Below are 16482 nucleotides of genomic sequence, written 5' to 3'. Positions count from 1 at the left end.
GGGAGTCTGCTTCTCCCTCTCCTTCTGCCTCCTACCCTGCCCAGCTACCGCACTGCGTGTGCTCTATCTTGTTCACTCCGTCATAAACAAACAAATAAAATCTTAAAAAGAAATCAGGGTGGTTTTTTGTTTGTTTGTTTTCAATTTATTTTCAACATAACAGTATTCATTGTTTTTGCACCACACCAGTGCTCCATGCAATCCGTGCCCTCTCTAATACCCACAACCTGGTTCCCCCAACCTCCCCCCCCCGCCCCGCCCCTTCAAACCCCTAGATTGTTTTTCAGAAATCAGGGGTTTTGAAAGCAGAATCATCTGGGTTTTCTTCTCCAAAGGACATGCTTCTCAGTCCCAGGATTCCAGCTTCTGAGCGGCCCCCTGCAGGAGACTCTCCTCTGCTGGTGTGAGTGGGCATCCTCCCTTAGAAAGTGGGCAGGAAAATGGGGTGTAGACTGAAATTTCAGAGAATGGACATCGCCAGGAAACATGCTCCTTCTGGGTGATTTCTGCATCTGGAAACTGGCAGACAGCAGTGTTTGCTGGTTAAATGTTTGATCACTGCCCAGCTTTGGCTCCACACCAGCAAAGGTAAAGGAAGAACAGAGGTTTTCCAGAACAGACGGTGACCCAGAGGTTTGTTTGTTTCCCTTTACATGCCCAACCCAGTAGTTAGAGTGGGGTCTCTGGAGCACATGGCTTGAATTTGTTTGAATTTGGCTCTGCCTTTTAACACCTGGATGACCTTGGTTGAGGGATGGCCTCTCTGTGCTTCAGTTTCCCCTGATGGTTATGGTGGGGGCTTGGAGACTTCCTCAGTGTACATGCTCGGGGCTGAGATAGAAGACATTGCATGGTCTTAGCTGCAGGGCACCCCCCTCTCCGACTTTAGGACTACTCTGACAGGAGAAATGAGATGGCTGAGCCTTTTCCAGATGGGTCCTGCTGCAGCATACCTGCTTTTGGGTAGAGAGATCTGGGTTTGTGTGACTCAGACAAGCCTCGGCTGGTGCCTCAGGGCAAGGCACAAGGGGCCCTGTTAAATGAGAAAGTGCCACAGCACGAAGGAGCTATTCTACAGCAGTATAGTTTCAGGGTTCTCTGGGGGAAGAGTGTGTATGTGTATGTGTGCATGTGTGTAAGTGTGTATATCTGTGTCTGTTCACTGTGTGTATGTGCGTGTATCCACGAGTCTGTCTTTGTTTCTGTTTTTGCATATGTTGGGAGTATGAACACACATAAGTGTGTTGTTCTGATTGTGCACAAAAGGAGGTTATGTATGTGCTTATGTGCCTTGGGTATAAGTCTGTTTGAGTGTGTGCTTGTGTGTATATGTTGTGCTGGTTAATTTTGTGTGTCAGCTTGACTGAGTCACAGATATTGGCCCAGATATTTGGTTAAACATTATTTCTGCATGTGCCTGTGAGGGTATTTCTGGGTTAGCTTTTGTATTGGCAGACTGAGTAAAGCAGGTTGCCCTCCACAATATGGAGGGCCTTGTCTAATCAGTTGAAGGCTTGTGTAGACTAAAGGCTGAAGAAGAAGAAATAATTTTCTATTTACACAAATAGACTGTCTTCAACCTCCTGTCCTAGGATTCAGATTTCAACTGGAACTTATACCATCAGGTTTGCTGGTTGGATTTTTCAGCCTCCAAATCATATGAGCTAACTCCTTATAATAAATCTCTTTATAGACATGGACACAACCACCACCACCCACACCCCACCCTATTGGTTCTGTTTCTCTGGAGAACCTTGACTCATATATTTGTGTACATGTCTGTACCTAAAGGTGTCTATGTGTGCCTATCATGTATATGTCTGTGTCTGTGTCTCTGTACTCTATATATGCATATGCATCTGTGTGCCCGTGTGTGTTTCTTGAATCTGAATGAAAGGCTTTTCTATTCATATATGTCTCTGTGTGTATGCGATTGTGTGTGGCCATGTGTCTCTGTGTTACACGCATTCTTTCTGTCCCATCTGAGACCTGCCTGAACTGATGCAGGGGTGATAGGCTTTCTTCTGAGTCCCTGTCATTCATCCATCATCCATCTGTCCTTGCTGCTGGAAGTGTGGTCCCTGGAACGGGAGTCCCTGGGAACCTGAGGGAAATGCAGATGCTCAGGCCCAACACCAGACATTCTGAATCAGATTCTCTGTGAGTGGGGCTGTTTTCACAAGCTCTCCAGGAGAATTTCCGGCCCCTAAAGTCTGGGAAGCACCGACTGAACCAATTTTGTCTTCCCTCCTGTCTTCCTGTCTCACTGACACACATGATATCTTCTGGCCTCCATATGATGCCCACTGCTGGCTTTGGCCTTGCAGCATCCCACCAATGAAGAACTGTTCATAAAGCATAAAACTATCTGAGTTTCCTGGGGTGAATGGATGTGGGAGGGACATGTGGCTGGCCAGGGTGCTCTTCCTTCCGAGCAGATATGGCCAGGGCCCCAGATCCATCCCTCCACTGGGCATGAAGCTGTGGAGTCTAGTTTTTTTTAGAACCTCTGAGCCAGGACTTTTAAGGCCCAGCCTGCACAGCTGAGGAGCCTCATATCTTTGGCTCGGTGGGTAGGAAGCAGAGACATTGGTGGGGACCTAGGTTTGGGTCCCTCTCTCCCAGGATCTCTTAAGAGCTCTTCCTTGCCTCCCATTGGGGTAAAAAGAGGGGGATGGAGCTTAGGTGACATGGCCCCTGGGTGGCCTGGATTCCCTGACTCTGATGTCCCTTCTTCCTGCCATATTAGACAGAGCTGGCAGCCTCACAGCCAATGCAAACACATTAAATTTACTGCAGAAGGTTCATCTCAGCACAGACAGTGTGAACTCCCAGGCAGGCCCTGCTCTCAGGGTACCTGATTTGTTACCTCCACTGCAGTTCTCTTTGCAGTTTGCAAGCAAAATCCAATGACATGCCTCAAAATCCAATGACATGCCTGGATTAGTTATCTATTGCTGCATAAACAAACAATGACAAACTTGGCAGCTTGAAACACAGGTTTACTGTCTCAGGATAACTGTGGGTCAGGACTGGGCAAGCTTAGCTGGGTTCTCTGCTTCAGGATTTCCCCAGGCTACAATGCAAGTGCCAATTGGGGCCAAGTCCCACATGAGGGCTCAACTGGGGAAGGATCCCCTTCCAAGCTCACATGCTTGTTGGCCATCCTCAGTTCCTAGCCATCTGGACCTCCCAACATGGCTGTCGGGCTCCTTAAGGCAAACAAGGGAGTAAGAATGTCCTAAAAAGTGACTTCGGGCTCCCTGAGCCTTGAGAATCTCATGTGCACAAAGGGCACAAGCTGGACTCTTTGTGGTTTGTGAAGGTCCAATCTGAGCAGGTGTGAAGGGAACCCCCAAGGCCTGTGTCTCACCTGCAGACCAGTGGCAATGCAAATGCACCTCATAGAATCTGTGGAAGGATAAAGAGACAATGCCTGCTGGGCACCTACAAGGTCATAAAAGCCACATCCCTTGAAAAACATGACAAAGGTTTGTTTGCCCATAGCTGTCAGACCGGTAGCCGAATGGCCTTCTCCCTACACTCTGGGAGGTCAGCTGGTCCAGAGCTTTGGAAAGCAGGGGTGCAAGGCAGAGGCAGGAAAGGTCTGAGAGTGCCTGTTGAGTGGATGGAAATACTCAAAAGAGCCTCTTCTGTGTGTTGATCACCTCCTGCATGCACCAGTTAGCAAATTGGCTCAGTGAATTGCCATCATAAGATCATAAGATGGGTATTGTCTTTAAGATGAGTGTCAGTGTCCCCGCTTTACAGATGAGAAGAGTGAGGTTCAGGGAGGGGAAGTACTTGCCTAGGATCACACAGCATGCTTATTCTAGTGCTGGGCTTAACACCAGCTCTGAGGCTCAGCCTGAGGTCTGGACTGTGAAAATCAGTAAAAGAACCTTCACTGAAGTGGGATGGGGAGGCTGGAAGGTAGGGTCCTACCAGTCAACACCAATTACAGGAAGAGTTGTCAATTACGGACACCCAACAGAAGAGTCCTCAGCAGGAAAAAATCATCAATTTCAGGCTCCCTTAGGGAAAAGATGTTCACTGCCTCTCTTGCAAGAAATCTACTACTCCTACAAATCAGCCAATGAGAAATCATCAACACCCTGAATTCTTGCTTCTTTCTGGTAGAATTAGGTTCGAAATAACCACTCTTGACTTCCTCCTCCGTCTCCATAAAATAATGCTGCTCTGCTTCATTGGGCTTGCCTATGGTCTTGCAGTAGCTTGTATGTCCCAAGTTGTAATTCTCTGCTATTCCTGAATAAACCCATTTTTGCTGTTAAGATAAGTGACATATTTTTTAAGGTTAATGGGACCTTCCACCATGTTCTTTCCAGCCGAGGAGGCTACTTGCAGATTCACCTGCTTAGCAACACAGGATTCTGGGAACATTCTAGAGTCCTGGCATTCTACAGGACACAGTGGAAGGCCACAGCCTTGTCCAGAAGAAAGAGCTGGCAGGCCCCTGTAGGATACTTTCAAGATCTGAGCTTTGATGTTCTTTGGCACATCTGTTTGTTTCCACAGAGGTGAGAAAGAGTGTGGGGTCAGAAGGCCAGTTTGAGGGGATTCTGGGTTTAGATTTTTACACCATGTGACTTGAGCAAGTGCATTTAATCCTAGAAAAGGCAACTTTCTGTTCTTGCACCCAGTCAGTCCTCAGTCAGTCCGTGGCCCTCACCCCAGGGATGGGATTTTAGGAGGTCCAGCCTCATGAGGGACAGTCTGAAGGTGAGGGAGATGCAGGGGCTTGGACGTGAGTAGTGAGGTGAGAGAGGGAGAGTCCCACAGTGCAAGCCAGGATTCTGGGAGGGCAAACTGGACTCCAGAGTGGAGCTCTGAGAGGCTGGGTAGAGGACAATAGGGGGTGGTGGGGAGCACTGGCTTGATGGCTGAGTGTCTTTCCTGGATCTAGCTTGTGCTTGTGCCCAGGGGCTCAGATGACCAGACCATCCAGTTCTAACACTGTACTGTACCCAGCTGCCTGGCCACACAGCTGAGAAGCCACAGGAACATCTGAACCACCCTACTGTTTCCCAAACCTGAGCTTCCCTGCAGCCTGTCTTGGCCACAACCAGGTCCCAGTGCTCCATCAGTTAGTGACAGAAATGATAACAGTGAGAGAGAGTGTGTTGCCTGCATTTACGACATGCTGGACTACATGCTGGGGACTTCGTCAGCATGCTATGACTACTTCTTCACTTCATCCCTGTTCCATTACTGTACAGAGAGGAAACTGAGGCCCACAGAGGGTGACAAGTTGCAGGACATTCTGAAGAGCAGGGGCCCAAGCCCTGGCAGTGTGGCTTTGGCTTCTGGGTCCTAGCTGCTGGGCCCAGTGCCTGGCCCTGCGGCATCTGCGCCCACCACGTTGGCACCAGCTCCGCTGGGATGGGTGGGGGGTGACTCCTGAGCTCTGACTGGCCTGAAGATGCTGGTTTGGCAATAGAGGTATCTAATGGTGGCCCAGTTCACTGAGACAGAGACAGGCAGCTGGTGCTGTTACACCATTCAGAAGGGCGGTTAGCCGAAAAGTTACAAAGTCTCACAGAGCGAGCAGTGGCCTCAGGAGTCTCCGTGTGTTGTGCGAGTGAGAGATTGTTTTTATGGCAGAAACAAAAACTGGGTGTCCCTGGAGAGGATTAGCTGATGGGCTTCTGAACCCTTTGTGTTCTTTTTGTTGTTGTTGTTTTCTTTTTGTTGGTTTGTTTCTGATAGCCTTATGTTCTGCCTGTACTTTCCTTTTTCAAGTCCATGGTACTTATCTGAGTGGTGAGGCTACAAGACAGATCTTTGTCTTTGTATATTTCTGTTCACAGATAATGCAGTTTACATGTTTCTCCAGGGCTGTTGAGAGTGTGAGGAGAGTTTTATCCACATGCTGGTGCTGTGATCCCAGAAATGAACACAGTGTTCCTTCCAGGGTAACCACAGACTATCTAGATTCAGAGGATAGGAAAAAACCCCTAGTCTCAGCAAGACAGTGTCACTGTCACATCGTAAGAAAAACATGTGGAAGGGGATGCACTGATGTGGGTGAGTTATCTGCCAGAAGTGGGTCCAGAAAAGATTCAGTGTCTTTACCTGCTGTGAAGACTGTCTCCCTATCTCCCTGACTTGACCTACTCAGTGAGAGTGCTGCCTGTTCTCATCATGCTGGGCATGGCCAGGATGGGGCAGGGGGCAGTAGGCATGCTGGCTTGTAGCCAAGGGGTTCAGGAGAAGCTAACACCACCCCAGCTTGTGGACTGGGCTCTGACGGGCCCATGTCAACTCACTTGGTTCAGGTGAGCAAGTGACTGAAGGTGGGTCAATCAGAGTCCAGTGAACGATTCATTTTCTATAATTGAAGAAGGAACAGCTATCGTTCATTCCTCCATCCTACTCCCTCTCCATCCTTTCCTTTTCCTCCCTTGGATGAATAAAGCAGTCTGTAGCCCCCAGAGTTAAAAGGTGTCTTGGTATATGAGGGCAGGCTGAAGAGGAAGCCACAGATAGGAGAATTGTAGAGAGTCAGCCATGGCAACCCCTGAATCAAACCCATCCTGAAGGTCACATACTTGCTGGATTTTCCAGTTATGAGTTCTCATAAAATCCCTCGCCATGTAAAACCATTCATACTGGAGTTTCAAGGTTTTGTTGTTGTTGTTGCTGTTTATTGTTTTTTTTCCCTCCCTCAACATAAAAGGGGTCTAGCTGACATAGATGGAAAGCAGGTTTGTGGCTGTGTCAGTATCAAGGCTATGTGCTTGCCAGTGGCCAGCCAATCTGGGAGTGTACAGAAGGTGGTAATGCTGTTTACCGTGAGAACTGAGGGACTTTGCAGCAGGGACATAAGCCCAGGTCAAAGGGTGGAACTGAATTCAGGTGCACAAGCATGGTCAGTTTTCAGCACAACACAATGGTCTTGGTTCTTGGAGGCTGGACACAACCTGCCTTCCCTGTGGCCAGTGCTGTGGCCTCTGCCTGGAGGTGACTTAAAGGCCTGGTGTATCTTCTAACGTCCCATTACCTAAGGTTGCCAGTTAAAATACAGGGCACCAAACTAAATTTGAATTTTAGAGGAACAACAAGTGAACTATTAGTATAAGTATATCCTAAATATGGCATGGGATATGCTTGAGCCAAAAATTATTCATTATCCGAAATTCAAATTTAACTGGGCATTCCATATTTGACTTGCCAAATACAGCAGCCCTTATTTGTCTGTAGCCAGTGAACTTTGTAGAACAGAGATGCCAGCTCTTTCTACTGGTTCTCCTGTGTGGATTGGGGGTGCTCTCAGCTTGGAGCTGTGGAGCTCAGAACCCTGGTAGGTCAGCCTCATCAGCCACCCATTCTGGTCAGCCCCAGGGCTCTGGTTCGGTTACCAGAGCAGGAGCAGCGCCTGGTACTGACAGGATGGGAGGTGTTTTCTTTGTTCCTCTCACCCTTATGTTTTGTGCATATATGTCCTGAGAAGTCCTGATACATGCTCCCCTGTGTGGGGATGGGATTCCTCACCTGGCTGTGTCGCTGTGATGGCAAGGTATGCATGAGCATTTTGAAGCAGGCGCCCTCCCTCCATTAGATCCAGCAGGATGCCTGGAGACCAGAGCTCTGTCTGCAGAGCCATCGAGCCTGTCCTGAAGGTGTCAGGCCCAAGCCTGGCCAGCAGAAGCAGAGGGTGGAGTTGCTCTCTCTGCCTGGGCTGCTCCGTGGGCACAGGGCCCCCAATGGTACCCACTTCCCCATGCCTGGGGGTGGTAATCCTTGACTGAAGAGAGCTGACGGGGACAGGGCCACACCCTTTCCCAGGGGCAGCCTGCCTCCCCTTGGCCCATGGCATGACATCTCTGCACTCCCATCACTGCTCCTGAGCTGCCCTCACTCTCCGCCAGGCTGCTGCTCACCCAGCACCATCTCATTGGCTCCCCAGGGAACTCTTCCATAATAGATGGGCTGCGCTATCTCCATAGAAGCGATATTGAAGTTGGATTCTGATGGTTAGGGCGGAGCTCTCTTGGAAGGAGAGAAGAGGGGCAAGAGCTAGAGGAAGGGCACCAGCAAGGGTGTGGCATGTGGGTGTTGGGGTGCTCCTTCTTAGGACAGTCATGCTGCTTCCCTGTGGCTATAGCTGGGGACAGTGGAGGCCAGTCCAGGCTTCATCATGTGGTCCTGGATCATTGGGTCACTCTTGGGGTTGCCTGAGCCCAGGGGAATGAGTGGTTTTGTCCCTGTATCCAACTTAGCATCAACCAGAAAGAAAGCTGATAAGCTTCCCTAACCAGCCCCATGGATGCCCTACATCTGATCATCTGCCTGCCCTGCCACATCCCCAGTCCAACCTGAAACCTTCCCTTTTTCCTGTCATAAAGCTCTCCTGCTCCCTGGCTTATGTTCCTGTCTCTGCCACATGCAGGAGATGGTGGCTTACCTCCCTTGTCATCACAAGCTCTGAAAATGTTGCTTTTGCCCACTTGGGTAGCCCAGGAGAATGAGTTGTTCCATAGTCATCGGTGAGGCTGTTTAAGCCTCACCTGGCAGAACAGTGACAGCTGTGTGACCTATTATCTGGCACCGGGAGAGCCAAGGGCCCTGTGTAGATTGACGGTGTGTTTACCCTAAATTGTCGCCGACCTGCCCTGCTGAGATGCCCCCATAAGGTGCAGCTCCTTGAATCAGGCTCTCATGTGCAAGGGATAGCCTCGACCTTGGGGGTTTGGAGCTGGGAGATCCTTGGAAGAGGATGGCACCAGAGAGGATGAAAAGGAAAAAGCACAAGGCTGGATGCCTTGGAGTCCAGAGCCCAGTGCCATCTCAGGGACATGTGGGCTGCTGACTGATAAGGATAGCCATCTCTCTGACCTGTCTTCCCTCTTCACATCTCTCTGACCAAAGCCAGATTCTCTGCCCTTTAAGGATTTGTGTGATTATGCTGACGGATCACAGGTGTAACCAGGGCAATCTCTCACCCCCCGCTTCCACCTCACCATCCTTAATCACATCCACAAACTGACCTCATGGTTAGGGCCTGGGCATCTCTGGGGGCCATTGCCCTGTTAGCTCCGGAATGTGTCAGGAAGAGGAAGATCTCTGTTTTTTGCTGCCAAGCTTAGGGCTGAGCACCCCCCACCACCACCACTGGATGTGCACCCTTGCAGCCTGCAAGGTGGCAGGCCATGAGATGGTGAGGCCCCAGGGGCATGCCCCAGCTCAGCTGTCTCACAAACCACTCAGCCTTCATTCTTCTCCTTCAGGGAGGATCCTGTGCTGAGTCCCTGCAACAGAACCGAAGACAAAGGTTGGGGTGTACCCAGAGTATCAGGGAGGCAATTGTAGTCAGAGACACGTTCACATGATGGACAGTGGCCACACCGTTAGTGATAATGGAATCCTGACCCAGAGCTTGCAACACCAGCCCACAGCCTCTGTAGCAATTAGCCCAACTGTCAACCTTGGTCAATAACTGCCAATTTCCCTAATTTTTGTCCCTGTATCCAACTTAGCATCAACCAGAAAGAAAGCTGATAGGCTTCCCTAACCAGCCCCATGGATGCCCTACATCTGATCATCTGCCTGCCCTGCCACATCCCCAGTCCAACCTGAAACCTTCCCTTTTTCCTGTCATAAAGCTCTCCTGCTCCCTGGCTTATGTTCCTGTCTCTGCCACATGCAGGAGATGGTGGCTTACCTCCCTTGTCATCACAAGCTCTGAAAATGTTGCTTTTGGTAGTCTTATTTCCACACCAGAAGACTAGAAGAGTGGCTAGAAGAGTGAAGCAGGGACACAATATTCGGGGGGCGGGGAGCTAATGAGCAAGTTCTTGTTGGGCATCTGGGGGTCTCATAACCAGTGTGCTGGATAGAGAGGGATCTGTAGGGTCATGGTGAGGGCTGTCACAGTACTGGTCAGAGTACCCAGGGCAGATTTGGTGCCTGCAGCCACCTTCTGTCTGCACTGAGGCACTGGGATGTGGATGGGACCCCAAGAGCACCTTCTTCTGACAAGGTAACTTTCAGGGGGATTCTTGGTTCTTACAGTGGCCGCTCATTACAGTAGGCCTACAACCTTGGGAAAAAGGCAGCCTATTTTCTTTTCAGTGAATCCCCATTCAGTGGATCTGGGTGTGGAGCTGGGAGTGAGAATTTATTTTATTTTGTTTAAATATTTTAAAATTTTCTTTTGAGAGAGAGAGAATAAATACGGGAGCAGCAGAGAGAGAGGGAGAAGCAGGCTTCCCAGCAAGCAGGGAGCCTGATACAGGGCTCGATCCCAGCACCCTGAGATCATGACCCAAACCAAAGTCAGATGCTTAACCGAGTGAGCTACCCAGGAGCCCCAAGAGAATGAGCAAAGCTCCTGGGGATCCAGGTAAACCCTCACGCACAGTGGTGCAGTTCTCAGGCCGACCACCCACTAGACATACTTGCCCCATGGTCCTGATTGGCCTCCTTTTTACTCTCTGCATTTGTCATGGAATAATTGCTGACTTAAATGGATGGATGGAGATGGCGTCTCTGCCACAGTCACCCTCTGCATCTGGTGATTCGTGTACTACTGCATTAATTATGTGCCCTGGGTGTATCTTCTCTCCGGCATCTGTAGCTCTCAGGTGTCATTCATTTGGCTTGATGCTGACATGGAACCACAGATAACATATCAGTGGCTTTCCTTCTACCATTACTTTCCGTGGTTCTTGTAAAAAATCTCCAGATTGCAATTCCTGGATTCTAATTTGGTCCTTCCTGAACAAGCCCCTCTGTGTGGGAGAATTTAGGGGTTGGTTTTTACCACTTCCCTCACCTTTGTCCCATCTTTAGTGATCTTTATTCTTGCAGAGTAATCTGCTGAGGTGTTTTACTGCCCCCCGCCACCAAAACCTCTGGGATCCAACCCTGTGGCTGACTGCATTTACAGGACTTAGTGTTTGAGAACCACAGCCCAGGATCAAAAGATGGTTATTACATTAAGTTCTTCATTTGATTTCTTCCCACACTTTATTGTAAAATTTTTCAGAAATGTTGAACAGATTGTTCAATGGACACTCATATGCCCACCTCCTCATTCATTCCACACGTAACTTTTTTTTTTTTTACATTTGCTTTAGGATCCATCTGTCCATCCATCAGTTTGTCTTACTGTGTCTGTGCAACACAAAGTAAGCCATGCTTCAGCGGATGTTGAATCCTGGGGATTCCTCTCTGCCCAATGACTGGTCTCTGTTTAAACTCCCTTGGAGATGGAAAACTCACTACCTGCTACGATTCCCCATTACATCTACTCTAGCTGTCACCAAGTTCCCTTCTATGCCAGGGACCCAATTTCGGGCCCTCCTCAGTGTGACTGTTCAAAAGAAAGGCACTGAGAAGAACAGACAGTCATCACTCCCTGGAGTTGTTGGAGCCTGGTGGCTAGGCACTCCTTCAGGGCTTTCCATTTGGAAGGTGGCTGGCAGGGTCCGAGCATGTGCACTTCTAACCAACTCCCAAGTATGTCTGACACAGCTCATCTAGGCCCCCACTTTGAGAATTGCTGGTTTAAGCTTACACAGCAACTTAGAGGTACAGTTAATCCCTAAAATAACCAGGTAGACAGAGTCTTGATGTCCTTTTGTAATGGGTTTGGAAACATGGTTCTGTTCTGAAGTTTCCCAGTCTTTCCCACCCCACTCCTGGTGGCCCCAAGTACAGCCAGTGGCTGTGGGGTATGGCAGGTGCTTTCCCTGTGGCAACTTGCTCCTGTCCTGTGTGTGGTTCCCTTGTGCGTTGCGTGCCTGCAGGTGTGGCTCACATTCTCCCAGTGGCTTCCTGGTTTCTCCTCTCAACCTGGTGTCCATTGGCTCTACTGACTGTCCGGGGATGGGGTCCTGGCCATGCCCCCAAAGAGAAGCATCATCATTCAACCTGAATGAACGGGTGCACCAGGTGACCTTTTGTTTTATTTATTTCCTCTCTGCCCAAAGCTAAAGTGTTCTCTAAAAAAACAAGCGTGTATCTCTAAGACTGCCTTTGCCTCTGTCTGCAGAATGGGGATGCTGTCTTTCACACTGTGCTTTTGCAAATTAAGTTATTTAAGAAGGAGTAAACTTGCGTTAATTGTCAATGGCTTATTAGTACTCACCTAGATGGCCAGGCTGGGGATAGGTGTGAATTTCATCAATTTCCCCATGCTTTTGGGGTTTGGCTTGAACTCAAGGGGCCTTCTTGAGCGAACTCTTGTGAAAGCTTTAATTAACTCTTGCCAGTGTCAATATGTTTTATTACCTTCTGCAGCCTGCAGCCTTCCCCCGTGGCTAATTTACTCTGATGTTTGGGGCCGAGGTAATGAAGGCAGAAGCTCTGCGCAGACACCGAAGTGAATTAAATCATGTTATGGGCTCCAGCTGGAGGGCAGTTCCTCTCCATCAGAGGTGATAATAGAGGGATGTTCTTCTCTGGGTGGGGGTGTGCACCCCAGCAGACTCTAAGGCTAGAGTAGGTGATGCTCCCGTGAGGCCAGAGAAAAGACCGGGAGACAGTAATCAAGATGTAGGTGGTGAGGGAACTTACAGAGAGCCCAGCTGGACAGAGCATCTGCTGCTGGGATCTACATGCAGCAAGCTTGTATAGTCCAGCAACTGAGCCTAGTGGCTGTCTGCAGCTGCTCCCTCCTTGTAGGGCCAGCTCTCCAAGGAGATTAAAGTCTACATTCCAGGTTGGCCGTCCTTCAGAGCCCGTATCCTTGAATGCTGAAAAAAAAAAAAAGCAAATTCTTCTGCACATTTTGCTTGATGGGCACATAGAGGGAGGGCAAGATCTCTACATTCCCCAGATAGTGATTAACAAGGCCATTCAGGATGTGTTTGCACCAACTAGTGATCCAGCATGTTCCATACAGGAGGGCACATTGAAGTTTTAGTCAGTTTCGCTGCACCAGAAAAGTGAGGGGTCTGGGATGCCTGGGTGGCTCAGTTGTTTAAGCGGTTGCCTTCGGCTCAGGTCATGATCCCAGCATCCTGGGATCGAGTCCCGCATTGGGCTCCTTGCTCGGCAGGGAGCCTGCTTCTCCCTCTGACTCTGTCTGCCACTCTGTCTGCCTGTGCTCTCTCTCTCTCTCTGACAAATACATTAAAAAAAAAAAAATCTTAAAAAAAAAAAAGTGAGGGGTCTGAGCTTGGATCTATGACCTTGGTGGTGGCCTTCGAGAGCACGGACATGGTGTCCAGGACTTGAATTCAGGTCCCAACCATCACTCGGAAGCTGGGTGCAGCATATGTCCACCCCTGTTTCAGGAACCCCCTTTCCTCCTTTTGAAAGTGTGGGCAGGAATCCTGCTGCTGAGGAGGCCAGGTGTGGGGGGCATCTTTTTGGCCAGAGCTGGCTTCCATTGGTTTGATGGGCTGAAGTCTGTGCAGGTCTGGCCTCTGGGGTAGGACAGGAAGCCGGCTGTCATGGGGTGGTGGATGCCTCAGCATGCAGCCCCTCCAGGGGCCACATCCTGCGAGGCACTCACAGCTCTTTGTGTCTCTGCCTACAAGGTTGGAAGGGCTGGGGGGCAACAGCCTTCAGAGGTGCACTTTCCCAGTCTCAGAGCCCCAGTGCATGGAGCCCAGTGCCCTGTGGTGGCTACCAGCCTGCCTCCCATCTTAGCCTCTCCTCCTGGCCTCACATCCTGATCATGCTCCCTGGAAACTGCCTTTCGACACCTGCTCTGGGGAAATTTATGACAGACAAAGGTGTCAGTAGTGGGTTGGGGGTGGGAAAACATGAAACAGAAGAGCCTCTAGCACATGGTGCCCTAGGAGCAGGGGTGGGAGGCTATGGAGAAATGAGAAAAGAAATATTGAGGAATGCGCTGAAAATCCAGACCTGGAATACACAATGCTGAGAACCCAGGTGATGAAGCCCTGCAGAAAAGGCCGGCATGGGGGTGCGGGGGCGGGGGGATGTGTGCCTTGGCCTGCTCTGGCTATAGACCCGGGCCCTTGGCTTTGCCTTGGCTCCATCCAGATTAATCCAAATGATGATGTTTGATTTGATTGAGACAAAATTCCTGTGGGTGACTTGAATGTAAGGCCATCAGTGGACAGTTTCATGATCTTTGACAAATTCAAGCATTTGGGTAATCAGCAGCCAGTGGAGACAGCATTTCACCCTCTATGGTGTGTGCCCACTCCCTAGGCCCCCAGCATTCTGGTTCCTCACCACAGGCTCGTCAACTTCACGTCAGCCGAATCATAGAGGTGATACTCCAAGCCCACTTCTTGTGTGTCATAATATTCTTGAGGTTGAAGGCAGGTACGTGCATGGCTTGTGCATTCATTTTTTGGGGGGAGTATTCCATCCTATGAATAGACCACCTTTTGTTTGTTCATTTACTTGTTGATGTACAAAGACATTTTCCCAGGTTTTGTTGTCATGAAAAATGCTGCTATAGATGTTCTTGTATAATGTGTTCATTGTGCAGACTTACGTTTTCATTTCCCTTGGTCGGGCACTGTGGAATCATTGGGTAACTATGTTTACGTTCATAAAAAACTGCCAGGCTGTTTTCCAAAGTGGCTGTGCCATTATTCACTCCTAAGTGGGGTGCCTGGGTTCTTGGTGCTCCACATCCTTGTCAGCACTTGACACTGTCAGTCTTTTAATTTTAGCCATTCTGGTGGGTGCAGAAGAGCATCTCACTGTGGTTAGAATTTGCATTTTTCTGATAACTAATGATGTTGAGCATCTTTTCATATACTTATTCCATGCATCTTATTTTGTGAAACATTTTTTCATGCTTTTTGCTCAATTTAAAATTGGATTATCTTTTTATGATTGATCTGTATTTCTTTATATATTCTGGATATATATCATTTATCATGTATGCATCATACATAGTTTTTCCTAGTCTGTGGTTTGTCTTTTCATTATCTAAGTGCTGTCTTCATAAGCTAATTTTTAAAAAATTTTGATGATTGCATTCTACTTTTGTGATTGAGGTGTAGTTAGACTCTTCGAGCTGACATTTTAACTTGAGGATTTTAAATTAGTCTCATCACACACACACACACACACACACACAAGTATGCAGACACTCCTCACCCCAAGGTAACCTGTGTTGGTAGCTTGCTATACATCTTCCCACATCTCTTTCCATGCTCTTACAAACATATACATATGCACGAGATTTTTTTTTTTTAATTTTACTTAAAGGGTACCCCGCTATGGACTCCAGAAACTATTCTTTTCGTTTAACATAAATTGACCAACAGGTACATGAAAAGACCTGTCAGAATGACTATTATAAAAAAGACAAGATATAACAAGTGTTGGTGAGGATGTGAAGCAAAGATAATCCTGCACACTGTTGGTGGGACTGTAAACTGGTGCACCACTATTGAGGTGCCTCAAAAAATTAAAAATAGAACTACGATTTGACTCTGTAATTCCACTTCTGGCTATTTACCTGAAGAAAATGAAAACACTAACTCAAAAAAATATCTGCCCTTCCATGCTCACTGTGGCATTATTCATAATAGCCAAGACATGGAAGCAACCCATGTGCATTGACAGATGAATGGATAAGGAAGATGTGGTCATATCTATGATGGAATATAGCCATGAAGAAGAAGTGAAATCTCGCTATTGACAACAACATGGATGGACTGTAATGCTAAAAGAATAAGGCAGAGAAAACAAATAGTGTCTGATTTCACCTATATATAAAATCTAAAAGGAAAACAAGGCTCATAGATGCAGAGAAGAGATTGGTAAGTTGCCAGGGGTGAGGGATGGGTGAGAGAAATGGGTAAAAGTGATAAAAACTGAAAAAAGAAAGGCTAAGGCTAGCATAGGTATCACAGAACTGAAAGGGTTGCTGGGGGCCCAAATGTTTGGTAGATTTCTCCACCAGATGATGTTTTACTTTTCCCTATTTTGATTTTTTTTTTTTACACTTTACCAGGAAAAACCGAATTATGATTATGATTTAGGAACAATATCTTGTGATTTGGGAAACTGATTTCACATGCAGTGCCAAAACTCACTTATTAGATTTGACATGCACTCTTGAAGAACATCTAATACATGTGCCCTACATGACGGTTGAAACCGCAGTCAGCACTTACACAAGTAAGACTGACCTCAGGCTGAGCATGGACACTACCAGGACCCCAGAGGATCCCTGCATGTCGAATCAGTTCCAGGAATGGCCCCTACACAAAAATATCAAAAACAAAACCATGTTGTTGTTTTTTTTTTCCTCAGACCATTTTGTTATGCCATTTTAAAATTATATGCAGGCTGTGCCTCTTTAGAAATATATATAAGTCTATATTTTAACACAGACTTACGAAATGGAAATTAAGGACAAAATAAAGTGTTGCAAAACAAAAACAAAAACAAAAAAACAAAAACAAAACAATGTGAGTGGATCCACAGAGGCCGTAGGCAGAGATCTGAGCCTTTTTCTTTGGTTGCTACTTAATATTCCAGAGAATGAATATGCCACCACTGATTCAACCA

This window comes from Mustela putorius, unplaced genomic scaffold (assembly GCF_011764305.1).
Source record: "Mustela putorius furo isolate JIRA1106 unplaced genomic scaffold, ASM1176430v1.1 tig00000253_pilon_pilon_pilon, whole genome shotgun sequence".
NCBI lineage: Eukaryota > Metazoa > Chordata > Mammalia > Carnivora > Mustelidae > Mustela > Mustela putorius.
This window is presented reverse-complemented; position numbering follows the sequence as displayed.